Source organism: Ursus americanus, chromosome 2, assembly GCF_024610735.1.
Source record: "Ursus americanus isolate L20-20 chromosome 2, mUrsAme1.1.p, whole genome shotgun sequence".
NCBI classification, from domain to species: domain Eukaryota; kingdom Metazoa; phylum Chordata; class Mammalia; order Carnivora; family Ursidae; genus Ursus; species Ursus americanus.
Genome location: NC_142128.1, coordinates 46,058,335 through 46,077,411, shown reverse-complemented (window position 1 = coordinate 46,077,411; position 19,077 = coordinate 46,058,335). Strand labels below are relative to the sequence as shown.

The window sequence follows — 19,077 nt, the reverse complement described above, 5'->3', positions numbered from 1 at the left end:
CGCCGGAGGGGGGGGGTGGCGAGGAAGGGAAAGGGGTGGCGGTGGTCGACGGCGGGCAGGCGGGACACCCGTCGTCGCCCTGCGCCTCTTGTCGGACGCTGGAGGGAGGAGAAGAAGGGCCCTGGGGGCAAACGTTTGGAGAGAGCGGCGACGCCGGCGACCAAAAAGGGCGTCTTGCCTCCCCGTCGGGGAATCGAACCCCGGTCTCCCGCGTGACAGGCGGGGATACTCACCACTATACTAACGAGGACGGCGGCGGCCACCCGGGCGCCCGACCCCTCTCCGCCTGCCTGCCCACGCCTACCCCTGCCCTCGACGCCCTGCCTTACACAGGCGTCCGCCACACGCCACACCCGACGCGACCCCAAACCAACCGCGTCAGCCCCCACAGCAGTCCCCCTGCCCCCCACTCGGAGTGGACCAGGGACCCGGGCCGGGCGGGCGGCGCTGAATACCCCGAGTGCGCCGCTGCCTACCGCCTGCCAAGCGGAGATCCCGCCGGCAGGAGAGACCCGAGAGGGCAAGCACGGCTGCGAGCAGGAGGACGGGGGCTCAGGATGGCCAGAGGCGGACGACGGAGGGGAGGGGAGGGCAGGGGAGAGCAGGGGAGGGCAGGGGAGGGGGCGGTGGCGGCGCAAGAGGCTGGCCCGACGGCGCCCTCTGGGTGCAGAGCCGGGGATGTGCGAGCGGGGCGGGCGGGCGGCGGCTGCGGCGGGGCGGCCAGTCGGCTGGCCGAGCTCCCGGTCGGCCGGTCCCCGCGCGCGCCCCGTCCCTTGCGCACCCACACAGCCGCCAGCCAGCACCAGCGTTCGCGCCGGGTCCCAGCCAGGCGAGCGGCGACGCGCCCAGGCCCGCCGTCAGGATGGCCGAGCGGTCTAAGGCGCTGCGTTCAGGTCGCAGTCTCCCCTGGAGGCGTGGGTTCGAATCCCACTCCTGACACGCCCCCCTTTTGGCGCGCCCAACGAGGGCACGGGACACCGGCGGGCCTGGACGACGCCCTATAGCAAGCCCCGGCCTGCCTGACGGGCCGCTCCTGCCTGGCACCGGAGCAGAAGGGGCCCAGTATGGAGCCCCGACGCCTCCACCCTCCTGGCCACGGGCTTTGCGCACACACGCCCTCCCCCACCAATTCACGCGCCTTTCCCACCTGATCCCACACCCGCAGGCTTCGGGAACCTCGCGGCACGTCTCTGCTCACCTGCTTTCGGGGGGCTGTCTTTTCCTTCCTCCCTCCCGCTCCCGCTCTCGCTCCCGCTCTCGCTCAGGCTCCCGCTCCGGCTCCGCTGCCGGCGCATGCTCCCGCGCCCGCTCTGGCCCCGGCTCTGGCGTCCGCTCCACTCCCACCGCCCCCTGCGGGCCAGGCGCGTGCGCAAAGGCCAAAAGCCCTCCGCATTCGGTTCTCCACCAGACTCGTGCCTGGTGAACAGCGCCTCGCTCTCCGAGCCGTGCTCTTCAGCCACCAGGAGCACACCGTCCCGCACCCTGTCCTTTCCGCCGGCCCCCATTCCATTCCCTCCACATCCTACGCAGGTGGCCCGTGGTGCCCACGAGGATTTTCCACCTTGACGCCTTGCCCTGGCCACGCCTGCCTGCCTGCCTGCCTGCCTCCCGGGACACAGGCAGCCCAGCCACCTGCTCGCCGGCTAACGCCAGGGCCCTCCCTTCACTGGGCCTGGCCCTGGAGTCCAGCCCGCAAAGGTGGTTCCCATGAGCGCTGGGCGGAGGGAAGCCCTGGATACCCAAGCCACCCACCTGGGCGCCACAGCACATCTCCGCGCCGGAAGCCGCGGCCCGGCCGGGACCCCAGGAGCCCAGAGCGCTCCCTCGCCGCGCCATCGGCCAGCTGGCCACTCTGCCCACGCGCTCCTGCGAGCCAAGATCGCGCTCCTGCCTCACAACCACCGCACCCGAGCTGGGCCCCTAGGGAGAGCTGCGGGCCAGAGCTCAGACACCTTGCTTTGGTCTCCCGGCCTGAGCGGTACTCAGAGGCGCCGGTCGCGCTGCCGGGCCTCCGACTTCTCCACACGGCACGCGCGCGCACGCGCGGGGGACACACACACACACACACACACACACACCACCCCACGGCACCCCACGTGCGCACACAACCGCAGCTCCGTTCCCCAGACCCTCCGCTCCCCCCCTGGCCCTTGCACACACTGAGTGGACGAGAAAGCCATCAGCCAAAGGGACTTTGGGTCGGTGCTGACACGAGCTGCTGAAGGGAACGTCAGTGCTCAGCTGCGCCCGCCACACATCCCCCGTGCTGTGTGCGATTCGGGCGCAGGCCGGGCTTGGTCCACCTCCTGGCTTCCCTGGCAACCGACCCCCAGCGGGGCAGTGTCTGGCGCCCCCCCTCCCACCAGGGAGAAAGCACAGGATGAGCCTAGTCAGCCTGCACGCGCCGGTGCCTCGCTCTGCCCGTCTGCGCCGCTCCCTAGGGCTCTGGACGTGCCTGGAGCCTCTTTTTCAGGCCGCCCGTCCGCCTCCTGCTCCCACGAAGCAGATGCTCGCGACTGGCCCCGACCCGCGTCTGGCCGCCGCTGGGGAGCGCCGCTGGGGAAGCCGTCTGTTGACCACTGCCATCGGTGCATGGGTGGTTCAGTGGTAGAATTCTCGCCTGCCACGCGGGAGGCCCGGGTTCGATTCCCGGCCCATGCAGTGCTCTGTCCCCTTTTGGCCCTGCAGCCCCAACGCTGGCACGGCCCGGCTTCCTCTCTCCAAAGCTCCAGGCACCTGGCCTACACCAACCCTGCTCCCACCGGGGGGGACCGCCCCTGCCCTGCCCCACTCTGACGCCCATTCCCTTCTTCTTGGGCTCTCTTGTCCAGGCGACCAAACTCCACCCTGCATTGGGCCAAGGCCCCTGGCCCGCCCACACGCTCTCTTTGCCCCTTTTCTCTTCGGGACCCCGACCACCCGGCTTGACTCGCCCACTTCGCTTCCAGAAATACTTCCGCGCACCACCACACACCTGTACCCCGATCGCGCCTCGGGGTGTGGGCACGCCCCACCTCGCCCCACCTCCACTCCTTTCGCCACCGCTCCTCCCTCCCTGCCTCACTCTCCCCACACTCCCAAAATCCTCCTGTCTCTGACAACCAGGAACAACCAAGTTGCCACCCCTACCACTGATACATCCCATTCTCCGGCAGGGGCCCTCACAAACTCACTAGGGTGCACCAGGAAGACCACATTCATGGCACAACACCATCGTCCCGACACACGCTCTCTGTTCTCTCTATGCCCTGCTTGGCCACAGTATCCTTCAAATCCCGCCGCTCCTCCATCGCTAAGACCACCGCCAGCACCAGCACTAGCAGCAGCACCACCAGCACCAAGCTCCCCCTCCACCAGCATCAGCAGCAGCAGCGGCAGCACCACCACCACCACCACCACCACCACCACGAGCTCCCCCGCCCAACAGCAGCACCAGTAGCAGCAGCAGCGGCACCAAGTCCACCAGCAAAGCAGCACCCGGACCATCACCAACATCAGCTCGGCAGCCTCCTTCGACACCACCCCCCGCCGCCGCGGCCACCAGCCACCAGCAGGACCAAGTCCACCACCGCACACCACCACGGGCACCATTGCCAACAGCACTAAAGTCCTTCGGCATCACCGCCACCAGCACCAACAGAACCAAGGCCACCACCAGCGCACCGGCATAGGCATCATCGCCAACAGCACTAAGGTCCTCCACCATCACTATCACCCCCCCACACCACCACCACTAGGACCAAGTCCACCACCACACCACCACGGGCACCACTGCAAACAGCACTAAAGTCCTTCAACACCGCCACAACGAGGTAGGCAGGAGTGCAGTCAGGCAGATGTGGCCAGGGTAAGCTTTCAAGGTGCAAAATCCTCGTGGGCACCACAGCCACCTGCGTAGGCTGTGGAGGGAATGGAATGGAGGCCGGCGGAAAGGACGGGGTGCGGGACGGTGTGCTCCTGGTGGCTGAAGAGCACGGCTCGGAGAGCGAGGCGCTGTTCACCAGGCACGAGTCTGGTGGAGAACCGAATGCGGAGGGCTTTTGGCCTTTGCGCACGCGCCTGGCCCGCAGTGGGCGGTGGGAGTGGAGCGGACGCCAGAGCCGGCGCCAGAGCGGGCGCGGGAGCATGCGCCGGCAGCGGAGCCGGAGCGGGAGCCTGAGCGAGAGCGAGAGCGGGAGCGGGAGGGAGGAAGGAAAAGACAGCCCCCCGAAAGCAGGTGAGCAGAGACGTGCCGCGAGGTTCCCGAAGCCTGCGGGTGTGGGATCAGGTGGGAAAGGCGCGTGAATTGGTGGGGGAGGGCGTGTGTGCGCAAAGCCCGTGGCCAGGAGGGTGGAGGCGTCGGGGCTCCATACTGGGCCCCTTCTGCTCCGGTGCCAGGCAGGAGCGGCCCGTCAGGCAGGCCGGGGCTTGCTATAGGGCGTCGTCCAGGCCCGCCGGTGTCCCGTGCCCTCGTTGGGCGCGCCAAAAGGGGGGCGTGTCAGGAGTGGGATTCGAACCCACGCCTCCAGGGGAGACTGCGACCTGAACGCAGCGCCTTAGACCGCTCGGCCATCCTGACGGCGGGCCTGGGCGCGTCGCCGCTCGCCTGGCTGGGACCCGGCGCGAACGCTGGTGCTGGCTGGCGGCTGTGTGGGTGCGCAAGGGACGGGGCGCGCGCGGGGACCGGCCGACCGGGAGCTCGGCCAGCCGACTGGCCGCCCCGCCGCAGCCGCCGCCCGCCCGCCCCGCTCGCACATCCCCGGCTCTGCACCCAGAGGACGCCGTCGGGCCAGCCTCTTGCGCCGCCACCGCCCCCTCCCCTGCCCTCCCCTGCCCTCCCCTGCTCTCCCCTGCCCTCCCCTCCCCTCCGTCATCCGCCTCTGGCCATCCTGAGCCCCCGTCCTCCTGCTCGCAGCCGTGCTTGCCCTCTCGGGTCTCTCCTGCCGGCGGGATCTCCGCTTGGCAGGCGGTAGGCAGCGGCGCACTCGGGGTATTCAGCGCCGCCCGCCCGGCCCGGGTCCCTGGTCCACTCCGAGTGGGGGGCAGGGGGACTGCTGTGGGGGCTGACGCGGTTGGTTTGGGGTCGCGTCGGGTGTGGCGTGTGGCGGACGCCTGTGTAAGGCAGGGCGTCGAGGGCAGGGGTAGGCGTGGGCAGGCAGGCGGAGAGGGGTCGGGCGCCTGGGTGGCCGCCGCCGTCCTCGTTAGTATAGTGGTGAGTATCCCCGCCTGTCACGCGGGAGACCGGGGTTCGATTCCCCGACGGGGAGGCAAGACGCCCTTTTTGGTCGCCGGCGTCGCCGCTCTCTCCAAACGTTTGCCCCCAGGGCCCTTCTTCTCCTCCCTCCAGCGTCCGACAAGAGGCGCAGGGCGACGACGGGTGTCCGGCCTGCCCGCCGTCGACCACCGCCACCCCTTTCCCTTCCTCGCCACCCCCCCCCCTTCCGGCGCGCGCGCGTGCGGGATCGCCACAGCCCAGCCAGGGCCTCCTGTCGTGGCCACGGCGCCTGACGAGTGGCTGTGCTCAAGGCGCTCCTTGGGGACGCGACGCTGCCCCGTGGCGGGGAAGCGGGGGAAGGGGGTGCCGCACGGGGGACGGGTGGGTGGCGGCCGTGTGGGGTCCTCCGTCGGTGCGGGATGTGGGCTCGCGGACCAGCGGGTGGAGAAGGGCCCAGGCCAGCGGGTCTGGGAGGGGCAGCGTGTGTCGGGGGGCGAGGGCCCGGGAGCCGCAGGGCGGCCAGAGCGCCCCCCAGAGGCGGGCGGCGGGCGGCGGGCGGTGGGGCCTGCGGAGCCGCACAGCTGCGCCGGGCCGGCGCGGGTGGGGCGCCGGGCGGCCGCTGCTGGCGCGTGTGGCGGCGCCTAGCGGCGGTCGGCAGGACGTCGGGGCAGGGCTGCGCCAGGCGGCCGAGGCGGTGGGGAGAAGGCGTGAAGGCGCTGCTGCGAACCCTGGGCCGGCGTCTGGGGGCGGCCCGGGCTGTGCAGCGTTGGTGGTATAGTGGTGAGCATAGCTGCCTTCCAAGCAGTTGACCCGGGTTCGATTCCCGGCCAACGCAGCTGGCCAACCTTTTGCGTGGCTCCAGGGCCCTCGTGCACGAGCCCGATGGGAGCCCGGAGCATGGAGCGTGGGCGAAGCTGAGCGCGTGTGTGAGGGAAGGAGGCGTGCAGCGTTTTGAGGGTGCTGCCAGCAGGGTAGGTGGATTGGCAGGGCCGGCGGGCGGCTGGCCGTGGCAAGGCGGGGGCCTTGGAGGCAAAGCAGAAGCGCGTGGGTGGTATGGAGGCGCTGGGTCCAGGGGGTGCGGGCCAGGGCCGCTCCCCGGTGGTCTAGTGGTTAGGATTCGGCGCTCTCACCGCCGTGGCCCGGGTTCGATTCCCGGTCAGGGAAGCCTTTCTTCTTCCTCTAGGCCTACGTACCAACCTGCCCAGCGCATCCGCCCCTCTTTTGCCGAAGCTCGCTGACTTCTCCCTTGCTTCGCCGCCTCGGCACCCACGCAAAGCCTGTCGCCTCGTCTAGCTCAAGCCTTGCCCTCGCGCCTCCGCCAGCCCAAGCCTTTTGGTCTCGCCAGCTGGCCGCCCAACTATAGGGCTTCGGCGCCTTCCCTGGACGCTGGCCTCTGTCCCCGTCTTCCTCCGCCCCAAATCCGAGAGGCTGCGACACCCTCTGTCCCCACTTGTGGCCACCAGCAGACGCCCGCACGTCCGACCAGCCCAGGGTCTTGGACTCTGCGCCTCACTGCTGCCTCCAGTAGAAACCTCGCCACCCCTGACAGGACACCCCTTGCTCCTTCCTGAGGTGCTAGTTCGTGGTGTCGGTGCTGGGAAGAGGGGCAGGGGGAGTGGGGGAAGAGGTCTGGGGAGCGTGAGCAATCTACCTCTTCGAGTCGGGTACCCTGCTGGAGCCCCTGGTCCCTTGCCTCTCCCCCCTGCCAGCCACGTCCCGGGCCAGCTTCCCAGCCACCGGCCACCGGCCCCCGGCTACCCTCTGGGCTGGCCGCGTCCCCCCTGCCCGGCGATTGCGGTCCACGTGGGTGCTGGCCTTGGGCGGGGATGCGAGTAGAGAGCCGGCCCGTTGCGCCCCGGAGGTGGGGTTGGGAAAGCGAATTTGGGCATGTCCAGGTCGCCGGACCACCAGGCAGAGCAGGTGAGACAGCGGGGAGATTCGGGAGGCCGGTGGGGAAAACCCAACGGCCGAGCGGGTGGGAGCGGCTGGAGGCGCACGGGAGACACACAGGGTGGACTTCTAGCCAACACGTCCCTCACATCGCCTCACCACCACTCCCCTGAATCCCTTGGCAAAGTGGCAAGCGTGCTCCCTGGAGCCGCCTCCTTCCCCTGCAGCCCCCACCCCCACCCCGCAGGTCCACGACTTAGACGTCACCTTAAAGATGTTCCCATTCAGCCTTAGCGTACACCTAGCCAGGGTCTACTCCATCCCTCTCTCCACCCCTGTGCCTGTCCTCTTGTAGGGATGCTCGTTATGGTAACAGGGATAGTCCTCTCTTTTTGTGAAATCTGCACGCCAGTGAGATCTGTATATTTTTGCAAGTATTTAATATATCCTTCTTATATCCAGATCCCCTTTTTTCTTTTTCTCTCCTTTCTTTGAAAACCTCCTTTTGGAACCCTCCTCCTTTTTGGAAGCCTCCTCTTTTTTTTTCAGTCTTTTCCCATCACTTGATATTTTTGTGGCCATTCTGGCAGGAATCAAATAGTCCTGGTCGTTTTGGTGATCCTGGGAGATGACTTCCCATCTCTCTATCCTGCTAGGCATTTACCTTCTAGTCATGTGGGAAAGTGAACTTTCATTTCACTACCTTTGTGTACTCTGAAAGTAATGGGCTTCTTTATTTTACGATGGTAAAAAAGATATAAAGGGGATTAAAAAAGCGGGTTGGCCCTGTTGACCTATTCCTCTGCCATGGTTCCTGTAAGTCTAGCTAACTTGGCCTGTGAATTTTTATAAAAACCTTTTGAATGAACCCAAGATGTATCCGGGAGGAATCAGTGTCTTCCAGTCATATCTGCTTTATTGTCTGGCATAGAAATGACATGCTAGTATTTTCTATTTTATGAAGATGTCTTTGATCACGTTTTACAAGCGGCATGAACTAAATTGTTTACATTCAGAAGACTAACCACATTAAGCGTACCACTATTGGTGTTTTTCTGAGCCTAAGCACATATAATGGACGATCTGGGTTTCTCTAGCCAGGAATTTCTGAATGGCGGTATCTACCGGTGGAACTGTCAGAGGGTTTGGTAAAAATGCTCAGGCTGTACAAAACCCTTAAAATTTATGTTCGTAGAATTTCATAGAGCTGGTAAAATTACATTCATTACTAAAACTTATTTTCCTGATTTAAAGTAACTTGCAGATTAGTTTCACATTTCAGTGTAAAAAATTACAGTCTTAGTTATTATAAATTAGTAATTCTCTATGGAGAGCCAGGGCCCCTTGGCAATATTTTTGAATCACTATATGAGTGAAGGGAGTAGTACTGGGGGAAGTGTTCAGCCTACGCTGTATTTCAGGTCTCCAGATGCTGTTTTGCGTCTCCACGGAATATTTAGTACTGCTGGAGAATCACATTCAGGTTGAACTTTGGATATCATTACCACTTTTTAAGTTACGTTTTTTAAATAAACGCTCAACATATGGGTTTAAAATTCATAAAGGGTTAATGTAAGTTGTTTTTATAGAAATTTGGTGAAAAAAGAACATCAGCCTGATTTCCCAAGCAGGGATGCCAGTTCAACTCAGCAGGAAGCTGTTTCCCCTGCACTCACCCACCTCTGCTCCATTCCCTCCCTCCCTCCATTCTCACCTTCCTCCAGTGGTGAATTTGGTCTTACTTGCGTGCAGGTCTCAACTTGGGGAGAAAGAAAGGGTCGCTTCTTGGTGGTGCTAAGAAATTGGGAAGAAAGGAAGCAAGGGTCTTAGTGTTCCACAACAGGGATGGTTTCATGTTCTGGCTTTTAGAGTTACACAACTGAGACTTACTTGCAATCTCAAGGCGAAGAAATGATCCCTGCAGAATACTGCTAGTATTTGACTAATGATCTGTAAATACGACCTGCAAATAAGCCTCTACAGAGGCGGTCTCTGTGGCGCAATTGGTTAGCGCGTTCGGCTGTTAACCGAAAGGTTGGTGGTTCGATCCCACCCAGGGACGTCTAAAAGGGTGGTCTTCCTTTTTCCTCAGTCCTCCCTCTTAAACATCAAAGTTCTACTTCTAATCCAAAATTCTATGAATTACTTGTTTAGTAAGAGACGTTTCCCAAGTCCCACATCCTAGAAGATGAGGAGCTATCCATGGCCAAACTAGAGACACCGGTACTTTTCCCCCTAGAAGCGAAACTTTCAGAGCAGCTTTCCGGCAGAATTCCACAGCCGGTAGAGCCCTGGTAACACAAAAATCAGTTAAGGCTCTTTCCCATTTAGTTAATTCTTGCAGCAGATGCTAAGCACCTGGAGAAACTCAATGATTTCTGGCCAAGTTTAAAAGGGGTTAAAGTGTAAAGCTTTTTATGCATTAATGTGCTCTAATTTCTCCTGCTACTCACAGTTGGACACTGCTCTTACACATAGGACTGCATTGAAGGTCCTAGAAATAATCTTTTAAGGGCTTTGCCTGTGGCTCCAACTCTTGTCCTTTCATATCACACTCCCTTTTGGTGATCTTGTCAACTTTCAAATATGTGTCTCCAGTACTTCGCCAAGTCCTATAACTATTCATTCATCCACCTGCCTGCGTTTCATGACCCCTTGCCCTCTGGTTATCCTCTCCTGACCTGAATCCAACTTCTCCCCAGTCCCTAAGCAGGAGTCTTCTCCAGTGTTCCCTCTCTTAGTGAATGGCGGTACCATCACCTTTTGGGCAACAAGCCAGACAGCAAGGTGACTTCCCCGAAGTCTCTTTCCCTCACCCAGCAAATCCATCAGTCATCAAGTTCTTCCTGTTTTAACTTCCCTGCCTTCCTTTCCTGTTAGCCCCCTGTTTCCCTGGGAAACGGACCCAGGTCAGCTGGAAAAGTCCTGGTATAGAATGAGGTACATGTTGCCAAAACTCCGGCCTCTGTTCCCATGCCGGGAACTCTAGTGAGCTGGACTTTTCATCCTCTCAGATGTCCTTCTTAGCTCAGGAGTCAGGACAGGAAGACCACAGAGAGGAAACTCTGTTGGCTAAATCAAACTTTTTCCTCAAGTCTTTTAGAAAAACAAAATCCTGGTTTGTCCCTAATCTCTGAATGCGTACCTGTTACCCATCTACTTATTTATGCACACGTGCATTCATTCATCAAACATATATTGAAGCTGTTACGTGCCAGGCACTCTGCAAGGAGCTACAAATACAATGATGAGCGAGAAAACGGATATAGTTGCCATAGTTCTTCAGTTCCTAAACTACTTTCTGTAATTCCTCACAACATGAAAGGGTGATCCAACTGTGCTCTCTGGGGAAATTTCCAGTACAAATGTGGCGCACCACGGTCCCTAATTCTTTTGTCTGCCATTTACAAAGCTATGGAGGCTACAGGGCTATGCTATGCACTTGTCCCATAGTGGCCGAAGGAGATTGGCTTTTGGAATCATCCGAATCTGTTGTGCTGCCAGGTTTTCAGACTCAGGAGAGCAGAGCAGGGTCTTTGGCTGCATAGAGTTGAGCTCCCCAAAGTGCTGGACCTGGGGCTGGCAGTTAACCCGGGGTACACCCTGGCGTTTGGCCACAAATTATTCAATAGGAACTGCCAGCCCACGAACTCTGCCTGATCCTTGTAGTGTAATCAGTTAGACTCTCTGCGGTTAGGTTAAAGCTTGGCAGTTCGCAGCGCACCCAGAGATTGCTATCCTTTGAGCCATAAACATCTTTCCTTTGCCCCCAGAACTCCATGTTCTCCATCTCTTCATAAGCTACTTACCTCATTTCTGAATTGCTCCTGGTGTACATGAGGCTCCTTGGGAAGTTTCTTCTTTTCCTTTTTAATCTTAAGCAGGCTCCATGTCCAGCGTGGAGCCCAACAACTCAGAACTCGATCTCACGACCCTGAGATCATGACCTGAGCCCAAATCAAGAGTCAGATGCTCAGCGGATGACCTTGGGCAGTTTCTTCCTGGTCAAAAGACTTTTGTGCTCGCTTTGGCGGCACGTATACTAAAACTGGTCAAAAGGCTTTGAGTAAAAGAATAACTTACCTGGCCCGCACATCTCTAACATACAATGTTGGGACAGGCGTGGCTCGACTGCTATTGATACTCCCATTCAAAAGGGGGAAGTTGAAGGCACATGGCAGTCACTGGTCTGACATCCAGTCAGGTACATGTTGCCAGTTCCCTGCTGAAGCCCCATTACTACTCACTGGGAATGATTATCTGTGGCTCTCACTTCTACCTCCCGAATTGGCCTTACTTTTTGTAAGAACAGTCAGTGTTTGCAGCTGATCATTTTCTCAGCCTGCTTCCCGACTGTAGGAGTTTCGAGGTCCAAAGGCTTCTTTTAATTTTGTACTGTCTCTGTCCCTTTCAGTCCAAGCTGAGATAATTCCTTTAAAAACTTGAAGAGTTTCTTATATCAATATATACTCCACTTATTAGGTAGAAGCCGCACTCACAGATATCTTAGAGATCAACCCTTTTCTACATCAGGTCCCTGGTAAGGTTGCTGTGGGTCAATGTTCTTAAGATCCTTAGAAGACTCCTTAGCAGGAAAGGTCTCTGAAGCATGCCCTTAAGATTGATAGAATGCCTCCTTTCTGAGCCCAGATCTCCACTGACATATGAATGAATAAAGAAGATGGTACACACACACACACACACACACAATGGAATATTACTCAGCCATCGAGAAAATGAAATCTTACCATTTGCAATGGCATGGATGGAACTAGAGGGTATTATGTTAAGTGAAATAAGTCAGAGAAAGACAAATATCATAGGATTTCACTCATACGTGGAATTTAAGAAACAAAACAGATGAACATAGGGGAAGGGAGGGAAAAATAAAATAAGACAAAAGCAGAGAGGGAGACAAACCATAACAGACACTTAACTATAGGAAAGAAAATGAGGGTTGCAGGAGGGGAGGTGGGTGACAGGAAGGGATAACCGGGTGATGGGCATTAAGGAGGGCACAGGATGTAATGAGCACTGGGTGTTTTATGCAACTGATGAATCACTAAACTCTACCTCTGAAATTAATAATACACTATATGGTAATTAATGGATTTTAAAGAAAAAATGAAATTAAATAAAACAAAAAGAATGCCTCCTTTCTGTCTGAAAGAGCCCGCGAGGCACCACTTCAATCTTCTTGAGTTCTTAACAAAGAGTTCCATCGACACAGCTTTAGCTTCCTCTTGCCCCTGGAACCATGTTTTCCTGACAGTGCCTGGGTTTGATCTCTTTGGCCTGCTCTTTCTTTCTGAAGCATTTGCTGGATGGAAACTGTCCCAAGCCTTCACATTTCCTCCAAATTCCAGCTGAAAACTGAGTAGTTAGTCCTTTAGCTCATCTCTCTTTTTTTTAGTGTTTTGTTATAGGCAGTCCAGGGGAGGAAAAATTATTTTTGCTTATACCCTCTTGGTTCTCTGGCTGGGGCCCTGTAAGATCAAGACTGGTTACCAAGGACAGGTTACCAAGAGAAAAACAGTTTATCAATGCATGCAGCTTACATCACACAGGAGAAACGTCCTGATGAGTAACTCAAAGGGGTGGTTGGAACCTGGGCTTATATAGCATCTTAACGAAAGAAAAATAAATATGTACAGAAATGACAAGACAAAGGAAAGGGATTTCCTTTTCAAGGGTAGCAAACTGTGGGATGGTAAATATATGAGCGGCCTAAAAGAGTAAGTTTTGCTTGTACAGGTCCCTCTTGGAACTGACTTTATGTCGTCGTCTTCGTCTTCTTCCCCTCCTCTCCCTCCCCCTCCTCCTCCTCCTCCTCCTCCTCCTCCTCCTCCTCCTTCTTCTTCTTAAGATTTTCTTAAGCTTATTTAAGCAATCTCTACCCATAACATGGGGCTCGAACCACAACCCCAAGATCAAGCCATGTGGCCTACCAACTGGGCCAGCCAGGTGCCCCTTTATGTCTTCTTCATGGCTATAAAACCTCCTCACGGGGCACCTGGGGGGCTCAGTGGATTAAGAGTCTGCCTTTGGCTCAGGTCATGATCTCAGGGTCCTGGGATCAAGTCCTGCATCAGGCTCCTTGCTCAGCAGGGAGTCAGCTTCTCCCTCTGCCTCTGCTGCTCCCTCTGCTTGTGCTCTTCTGCTCTCTCTGTGTCAAATAAATAAATAAAATCTCAAAAAAGAAAAAAAGAAAGAAAGAAAAGAAAAAGAAAGAAAGGAAAGAAAAGAAAAGAAACTCCCCAGGAGAGGGGATTTATGGGAGTCCTCAATTTTCAGAAGTTTCTGCTTTTAGTCAGCTAAGGGAACTCCGGGAAAACCATCTTTCTGTATCTGTTGATGCTCGTTTGTCTCCAGCTGAATAATCCTTAAAAAAAATAATCTTTATGCCAAAGTGCCATATTTTGGGGTGGCATATTCTGGTCCCCAATAGCAGCTAAAAGAATCCAAACTGCTCCTCAGTGCTCTCTATGGAAAATTACTTAGCTAATCCCTGGATTCACCAGGTACATTTTCCATTCTTCACATTACTACAGGAAACAGTGCTGAGGTACTTTCTGACACTACAAAACCAGGGTGCGTCTTCGTCTGGTTTCTGATAAAATACTCCTCATTTTATCCCAGGCCATCACTGCCAGCCTTCTTGAGGCCCGTCAGGCTCCTGGCTGCCAGCCAGTGCTCCAGACCTAGCCACATGTTTTAGCTGGCACCATCTGAAATGGCGAAAGGGCTCTGTTGGGGTAGAAGGCAGGCAAGATATTGTGAATGTTCTGGAAAGAGAATCTAACAACCCAATGTCTGCTGTATAGCAGGTAATGGTCATCTGTTGTCACCTGGGGATCTGCATTGCTAATGACTTAGGACTTTGTCACAGATGTGAGAAATTTAAGGACTCCGAGAGTCTCCTTAAAAGAGAATGGTGTAATCAATCCTCTACGTTTTCAATTTATAGCACAGGTTAAAATGAAGAGACTTCAGTGACCTCCAAAAGGGATATATGAAATTGTTTCACCTTGTTTCTTAACAGTTTATTATTTAACATACAACAACCTGCCCATATTTAAAACAGACAATATGATATTTTGGCATATGGACGCACTAGTGAAACCATCAGTATAATCAAAATAATGAATGTATCCATCACCCCCAGAAGTTTCCATTTGCCCTGGGTAACGCCTCCCTTCTGTCCCTCACTAAGTCATGCCCCCACTGACCCGTGCACCTCAAGCAAATACTGATCCGCTTACGGTCACTGTAGATTAGTTGGCATTTTCTAGAATTTTACGTAAATGGAGTCATACAGGAAGCCCTCTTTTTTGTTCGGTATCGTGAGTCTTTTTAATTTTAGTCATTCTAGTACATGTGTATCGTTAAGTTCATACCCGCTAGGATTGCTATCATTTTAAAAACAACAACAATAGAAAATAAAGGGTGTTGGCAGGAAGGAGAAATTAGAACCACCAAACATTGCTGGTGAGGATGTAAATGACCTAGCGATTTCACTACTAGGTACGTACCCCAAAAATTAAATCCAGATACTCAAAACGAATCCTTGCACATGAACATTCAGAGCCAAAAGGTGGAAACAACCCGAATGTCCATCAGTGGATGAACACATGAACAGCATGTGGTGTATATATTCTTTAGCCATAAAAAGGAATGCCCAGCTTGCGTGAACTCCAACAATAAGCCAAGTGAAAGAAGCCAGAGACAAATCGCATATTGTGTGAGTCCATGCATGTGAAATAGCTAGAAGAGGTGAGTCCATAGGAACAGAAAGCAAACTGATGGCTTCCAGGAGCTGGGAGGAGTGTGTATTGAGGAATAATTGCTCACTGAGGATGGATGTGGGGTTTTATTTTGGGATGATGAACAAGGTTTGGAACTCGATAGTGAAGGTCGTCTCACAACTTTAAGAAGGTACTAAATGCCACTGAACTGTTCACTTTAAAAATAGTTAAACTTCTGTCGTATGCATTACATTTAAAAAAAAACAACTCAGCATGGTCCCTGAAGTCCGGTGGTCAGCAGGTTTGATCATAAGTCAGTATATTGGTGGTTCAAGTCCCCCAGGAGAGGTGTGTTGCTAACTTACTCCTCCCCAGCCCTGCTGCTTCTCTGCCAGAAGGGACTTTTTCTTAATCCATCCCTGTTATATGACCGGATGAAAGCATCTTTGCCCCGTACCCAGAGAGAGCAGAAGCTCTGAAAAAGCAGTGATGGTAAACTGAAGCCTGACCAAGGCAGCTTTCTCCTCTGTGTGCTTAGAGTAAGGTATCCCCTTCTGGGACGGTTAATTTTATGTGTCACCTTGACTGGGCCGTGGGGTGCCCAGATATTTGGTCAAACATTACGTGGGGTGCTTCTGCGAGGATGTTTTTGGATGGGATTAACATTTAAATCAGTAGACTGAATAAAGCACAGTGCCTTCCCTAATGTGGGTGAGCCTCAGCCAATCAGACGGAGGCCTGAATAGAATAAAAGTACCTCCTGCCTCCAGTAAGAGAGAACTCCTTGTGCTTGACTGCCTGTGAACTGGGACACCGGGTTTTTCCTGCTTTCGGGCTTGGACTGGAACATCCGCTTTTCGTGGGTCTCAAGCCTTGGTCTTCGGACTGGAACTGCACCAGCAGCTCCCGGGGTTCTCAGGCCTTCAGACTGCAACTGGGACTTCACTACCACCTGTCCTGGGTCTCCGGCCTGCCAGCGCACTCTGCCGGTCTTGGGACTCCCTAATCACGTGACCCTTAGAGACAGCTACAGATGCAGATCTCCTAGGGGTTCCGTTTCTCTGGAGAACTCTTAACGCGCCTTCCATGCAGGTCCCTTCTTCCCCCTCTGCTCATTCACTTCTAGCAGAAAATCTGAGGGCTCCTCAAATGACAGGAAACAGAAACAGCTTTATAATTTTTTTTTTTAATTGGAAACATGCTACTGAATGCGATTTGAAGGAGAAAATGCATACCCATTAGCCCACTGCCTTCAAACCACATGGGAGCTGCTCGAGCTGCGGAGGTGAAAACACTCCCCAAAGAACTGGGCAGTGTCCTTCCTGGAGGGAGAGCCACAGAGGTCCAAACAGAAAGGACTGTACGTTAACGGATATGGTGGGTAGCAAAGGTTCCGAGTTTATTTCTAAGGGTGCTGTGATCCACCAGGGGTGGGGCCTGGGGAAAGGTCCGTGGGCGGGGGAATGGAGACAGATGACTCAGTTTGGGGGAGCATGACCTTAGGTCCAAGTGGTGGGGTGAGGAGCTGACAGCTCTATACAGGAGTGGGCCCAGAAGCCTAGAGAAGTAGCTGTGCCTAATATTTGCAGCTGTGGGGAACAGCACAAGTGGAGGGCCACACACCATATGTCTAAATATTTTAAATTTATCAGTTAAGCTAATGAACAGTAAAATGCAATAAGATCTTTCCACCTACCTTGACAAAAAGACTTTCTTAAGGACCTATGAGGCCAGATTTGCATTTAGAATTGTGGGACTCCTCATAGCTCTGTGCCTGAGCACGGTGGCTCAGGGAGGACCCTCTCCTCTCAATTCTAGCTCCTTCCTGCACCGAGAGGGGGCACCTCGCCTGCCACTACCAGGAGCTGTTCAAACCCCTGCAAACAGCCTTCCCTTGACCACCTGCACACACTGGAGGCCTAATGCAGCTCCGCAACACTGATGTGCGGAGAGCCCCACCAAACTTCAAGCATTTGGGCATGGCATTCCAGGTCCCAGATGACAGAGCAGGGCCTAGAAGAGGGGTGCAGCTCCAGGTGGGCCTGTCCCCTTGGCCCTGAATATTCCTCCCTCTGCTGCACCGGGAGGCCCAGAGTGGGAGGAGATGAGGAATAAGATCCTTTTGTGGGAGGTGAGGGAGCAAAAGAGAGACATATCTTCCTCCATCAACCATGGGAGAGGTACAGAAATTTTAGTAATGAAGGGGGCAAAAAAGAAATATGAGAAACGCTTGTGGTCAGAAGGAGTCGGTGACAAAAATGTAGGAGAAATTGTCTTCTTCCTTGGCTTGACTCGTGACAATCTTTGTTGCAACGTTTCTGCCACTGAAGTGTCCTTCTACCCCCTGACCCAAGTGACAGTCCCTGCATCCAGCGCCACGTACCCACTTCACAACGTTCTCCAGACATTTCTAAAGGTCTCTAACAGGTGCCTGCATCATTCTTAAGACCTTACTCCAGGAGACACTACCCCAATATCCCCTGCACCCCTCCCTGGTGGTCTAGTGGTTAGGATTCGGCGCTTTCACCGCCGCGGCCCGGGTTCGATTCCCGGTCAGGGAAGTAAGTCTTGTTTTGGGTTTTTTTTCCTCTTTGTTTTCTTTCCCCTTTTGACCACCACCAACATTCTGCTTTTGATGCAACCGCAGCAGCCTGGCTATAGTCAAGGCGGGTCGTGCTCAGTCTCCCAGGCTGGCAAGTGCCCGCCTGGCTCCTTCCTGACTCTTGCCCGCCAGGGCCAAGCTCAGGGATCTTCAGACTAAGACGGTGGCTCGCGCAGTCTGCAAGCCCCTCAAGCTTTCCCCAGCCGATCCTAAAATCAGTTTTGAGAACCTCAGGACGAAGTTACTGGGGAGCCAAAGACTGGTGTCCTATAATTTGCTATTTTAATAGGATCAGTCCTCATCTATTTATGATTGTTCCTGTCTTACGGGTAAAGTGAATTAATTACCATCTAGAAATACATTCTTGTTTTACAAAAGACCAAACGGCAGACCATCTGGTAAAATTACCTGAGCTGTCTACACCTCTGGGATGTAACTTAGGGTTTCAAAGAATGGGGGAAATACGTTACATACATTATTGAAATTGAAACAGTGCCTATGCCTATCAAACCTTAATAGATATGAGTCATTTGACGTAACTCACTTGTTTCACGTAGAAATTTTCTCATAGGGAAAAAACAAACCCGTAATTCCCAGTTGAGGGAGGCGGAGGTGAGTTTGAATCCGCATAGAGGAATTTCTCATTCTTCACAGGTACCTTGTTCCCTCAATACTGATATACCTCAGGACCGGATAACACGTGGGATGCGCCGAAACGAGCCTTGGTGAAGGCGGAATCGCTCGGAGCAACAGTAGAACGACGGCGGCGATCAGAAAGAAAACAGACTTCCCTGACCAGGAATCGAACCCGGGCCGCGGCGGTGAAAGCGCCGAATCCTAACCACTAGACCACCAGGGAGAGGTGCTGAGCATGGGTGGGCAGCACCTCCTGAAAAAAGATCTTAGGATTGGTTTAACCATACATTAAAAATTTGGGAGTATGTCTGAAAAATGTCCTTGAAAGTTTAAATAATTTCTGGAGGTGTGATTTGTAACTGGAGTCCAATGGCACAATGGAGCCTGCATATGTGCAGAGGATGCCGGATGCCAGCAGTATTCCTGTTCACCTTCCCTGGTCACGTTTTATATAACATTTGCCACGTTCGATGGACGGACCCACTACGCAGTGGGAGTTCAGAGACTTCAGGTGAGTGTAAAGTAAGCACCTTGCCTCTGTGACCGCATAAACTGACCTTCCAGCCCAGAGGCCACACTTTCCATTCCAAGCAGAATTTGCTTCAGACGGAAAAAGAAGACAGTGGTGTTCTAAGAAAAACCAACGACCAAGAAATCCTGTCATCCTGTCTTACCTGACATCCGGTATCAGCCAACTGCTTACTGTGGAAACAAGGACACGGAAGGAAAGGCAAAGACAGCACAACCAAGAATTCCTTTTCCTTCCAGGCCTCCCTTACTTACCAGCAAGCCGAAGGTAGAAAATGGTAGAACGTGTGTATTTAGAAGTAAACTAAGAATAGTTGAGTTAATTCTGTGCAACATTCCCACTATTCTGGGAAGGACGAAAACTCATGCGCCCGGAAGAGCTAGGAAATTCGGATTGTGTGACTTCAGGGATTCTGCCTCTGAGTTCGGTGCTTTTACGTTTGCACTGTCAACTAAAAACAAATCCGGACTTAGATAAGGAG

The 19,077-nt window shown here is 54.7% G+C and overlaps 10 non-coding genes across 10 annotated transcripts; 7 read left to right on the top strand and 3 right to left on the bottom strand.

The window, feature by feature from the left end:
• Window positions 1–178: 178 nt before the first annotated feature.
• TRNAD-GUC (transfer RNA aspartic acid (anticodon GUC)) lies at window positions 179–250 on the bottom strand. Its single transcript has one exon. It is a non-coding gene; the product is annotated as a tRNA-Asp (tRNA).
• A 606-nt stretch (window positions 251–856) lies between these two features.
• TRNAL-CAG (transfer RNA leucine (anticodon CAG)) lies at window positions 857–939 on the top strand. Its single transcript has one exon. It is a non-coding gene; the product is annotated as a tRNA-Leu (tRNA).
• Window positions 940–2,590: 1,651 nt separating this feature from the next.
• Window positions 2,591–2,661, top strand: TRNAG-GCC (transfer RNA glycine (anticodon GCC)). The gene has a single exon. It is a non-coding gene; the product is annotated as a tRNA-Gly (tRNA).
• Window positions 2,662–4,475: 1,814 nt separating this feature from the next.
• On the bottom strand, window positions 4,476–4,558 carry TRNAL-CAG (transfer RNA leucine (anticodon CAG)). Its single transcript has one exon. It is a non-coding gene; the product is annotated as a tRNA-Leu (tRNA).
• Window positions 4,559–5,174: 616 nt separating this feature from the next.
• TRNAD-GUC (transfer RNA aspartic acid (anticodon GUC)) lies at window positions 5,175–5,246 on the top strand. Its single transcript has one exon. It is a non-coding gene; the product is annotated as a tRNA-Asp (tRNA).
• Window positions 5,247–5,957: 711 nt separating this feature from the next.
• Window positions 5,958–6,029, top strand: TRNAG-UCC (transfer RNA glycine (anticodon UCC)). The gene has a single exon. It is a non-coding gene; the product is annotated as a tRNA-Gly (tRNA).
• A 257-nt stretch (window positions 6,030–6,286) lies between these two features.
• Window positions 6,287–6,358, top strand: TRNAE-CUC (transfer RNA glutamic acid (anticodon CUC)). The gene has a single exon. It is a non-coding gene; the product is annotated as a tRNA-Glu (tRNA).
• A 2,714-nt stretch (window positions 6,359–9,072) lies between these two features.
• Window positions 9,073–9,146, top strand: TRNAN-GUU (transfer RNA asparagine (anticodon GUU)). Its single transcript has one exon. It is a non-coding gene; the product is annotated as a tRNA-Asn (tRNA).
• Window positions 9,147–17,318: 8,172 nt separating this feature from the next.
• Window positions 17,319–17,390, top strand: TRNAE-UUC (transfer RNA glutamic acid (anticodon UUC)). The gene has a single exon. It is a non-coding gene; the product is annotated as a tRNA-Glu (tRNA).
• Window positions 17,391–18,218: 828 nt separating this feature from the next.
• TRNAE-UUC (transfer RNA glutamic acid (anticodon UUC)) lies at window positions 18,219–18,290 on the bottom strand. The gene has a single exon. It is a non-coding gene; the product is annotated as a tRNA-Glu (tRNA).
• Window positions 18,291–19,077: the final 787 nt, after the last annotated feature.